Source organism: Alexandromys fortis, unplaced genomic scaffold (genome assembly GCF_014885135.2).
Source record: "Alexandromys fortis isolate MF-2015 unplaced genomic scaffold, M_Fortis_MF-2015_v1.1 scaffold_206, whole genome shotgun sequence".
Classification (NCBI taxonomy): domain Eukaryota; kingdom Metazoa; phylum Chordata; class Mammalia; order Rodentia; family Cricetidae; genus Alexandromys; species Alexandromys fortis.
Genome location: NW_026068097.1, coordinates 383,812 through 386,681, shown reverse-complemented (window position 1 = coordinate 386,681; position 2,870 = coordinate 383,812).

The window sequence follows — 2,870 nt, the reverse complement described above, 5'->3', positions numbered from 1 at the left end:
GCTATCCCAGGACTGAGATTACAGGTACATACTGTCATACCCAGGTTTTACTCCAGTCCTCATGCTTGTGAGACATTTTATTGATATTCTTAAAGAAACAAGAGAAAATTAACAGAAATTATAAAATAATCAAGAACTGCAATAGAAAGTTTGAATTAATAAATCCAACAAATGGATATTATGCAATGAAAATTAAACATTAAATGTATGGGTTTAATAACATAGTGGATGTAAAAGAACAAGATTATATAACTAAAAATGACTTAAAACTTTGAAACTGAAGCATATATACAAAAGGGGGCCCAAAAGTACAGAACACAATAGACACACAGAACACAGTGAAAAAAATCAAGACACATACAATGAAAGAAAAGAAGAAATGAGACAGAGGCAACATGATGGGGGAGAGTCTTCTGTTTTGTGTTAATTTTATTGGTTAAATAGACTGCCTTGGCCCTTTGATAGGACAGAAAATTAGGTAGGCAGAGTAGACAGAACAGAATGCTGGGAGAAAGAAGCTGAGTCAGACAGTCACCATGATTCTCCCATTCCACACAGACACAGGTTAAGATCTTTCCTGGTAAGCCAGCTCATGGTGCTACACAGAATATTAGAAATGGGTTAGATCAATATGTAAGAGCTAGCCAATAAGAGGTTAAAACTAATGGACCAGGCAGTGTTTAAAAGAATACAGTTTCCTTGTAATTATTTCCGGTAAAGCTAGCCATGCAGAGCTGGGCGGGAACACAGCCCACCACAGCTCCTACAACAGCAACAATCAAGTAAAATCCAGAAAATTCACAAAACTAATAAAATCCATAAATCCAAAGAATTGAGACTCCTTGTATGTAACAAACCAGAGAAAGAAAAACAAAGCCATATGTAAGCACATAACAGTCAAACTACTAGAAGACAGAACAGTGCAAAAAAATCTTGAAAGTAGGTAAAGAAATAAAAGTCTGTACATGCAAAATAATGTTATAATATTGAAGTCAAAAGAAAAAATAGCAATCCAGAAAAGGAATGTGATGATATTTTGAAATGGGTGAAGAGAAAATAAACTAACAACATAGAATTTTTTACCCAAAGGAAATAATTCTTCAATAAGATTGTTTAAATAGGAGACTTTTGGATGAAGAAATACTGAAGAATTTTTATCTTCTGACAAATATTAAAAGAAAATAACAACCAAAGCTAACAAAATTCTTCAGGCAAAAGAAAAATGCTACTGTGTGTAAACATGCAAGTGTCAAGCAACACGAAAAACAACAGAAACTGGGTGGATCCACATATCAAAATAGTGATGCTATAAAATATGATTTTAAGTATTTTGTGGAGTTTAAATTGCATTATATGTAAATTCTTGATAAAAGTAATAAAGACAAGACAGTAATAATTTAATTTAAGGTTTCTAGAAACATCAAAGAAAATGTAAGTAAGTTATGTATATCAAGAGCTTCTAAAATTTCTAAGATAGAAACTAAAAGATGTAAAGGTAAAAATAACAAATTAATAAATAGAAAATACATAAAATAAAATATTTACTAATTTTTCAAAAAGCAAAAAGGAAGTAAAAATGAATTTAAAATAAAGTATTCTAATAGAAGTTATATGATAAAGTTGTAGATAAATATAATAAAAACCAAACTATATTAGGAATTAAATGTTTAAATTCTTTACTATGTGTGAGTTGTTATCTAGAATGTGGAAAGAACTCAAAAAGTTAAGCACCAAGCAAACAAAAACTATTAAATATGAATACACAAAATTAAACATTTTTTTTTATAATCTGAGAGCAAGAGAGCTATCTCAGTTGTTAAGAGCACTTGTTTTTACAGAGGTCATAAGTTTGGTTCCCAGCATCCACATGGTGACTTACAACTTTGCTTGTAACTCTGGTTACACGATATTGAACACCTCCTTTAGACTCTAAAAGCACCAGGCACATGTATGGTGTATATACATGTAGGCCATTCACTCACACACATAAAACATCCTTTAAAAGTATTCAACATCCTTAAAATACAAATTAAAACTGCTTTATTTACCACAATAAGAATGGCTAAAATCATAAAACAAATGAATATGAATGTTGGTATGGATATAGAGAAAGGGGAACTGCTGCAACCCTTGTGGAAACTTGTGTGTAGTTACCTTGGAAAGCAAGATAGAACAACCATATATTCCAGGTTTACCCTTCCTGGGCATATTCCCAAATAGCTCTATATTCTTTGACAGGGAAACTTTCTTATCCATGTTAATTGTTCCTCTTTTCACAACAGATGAAAAATGAATAAAAAATTTTATACATATGCACAATGGGATATTATTCAGCTGTAAATAAAAATCAAAATCATGAAATTTTCAGGTAAATGGATGAAGTTGGAAATAAACATTCTTAGTAACTGTTCTATTGCTGTGATAAAACAGTAAGGCCAAAGAAAATTATAAAAGAAAGCATTTAATTGGGCTTATGGTTCCAGGGAGTTAAGAGTCCATAATGGTGGAGGAGAGGCACAGCAACAGGGAGCTATAGTAGCAGCAGCTAAGAGCTCACATCTCCATCCACGTGCAGAAAGCAAAGAAGGCACATTTGGAATTTGCTAATCTTTTGAAACCTCAAAGCCCACCTCCCATGACATACCTCCAACAAGGCCACATTTTTTTGTATGGTGCCAATTTGTTGTATAAGCTTGCTTATTTGTTTCTGACTGCTCAGCCCTGAAATAATCACACATATACTGTATTAATTAAATCATTGCTTAGCCCAATAGCTCTAACCTCTTATTGGCTAACTCTTACATCTTAGTTTAACCCATTTCTATTAATCTTATTAATAGAATTAATTTACCTGGTATTGCCACATGGCT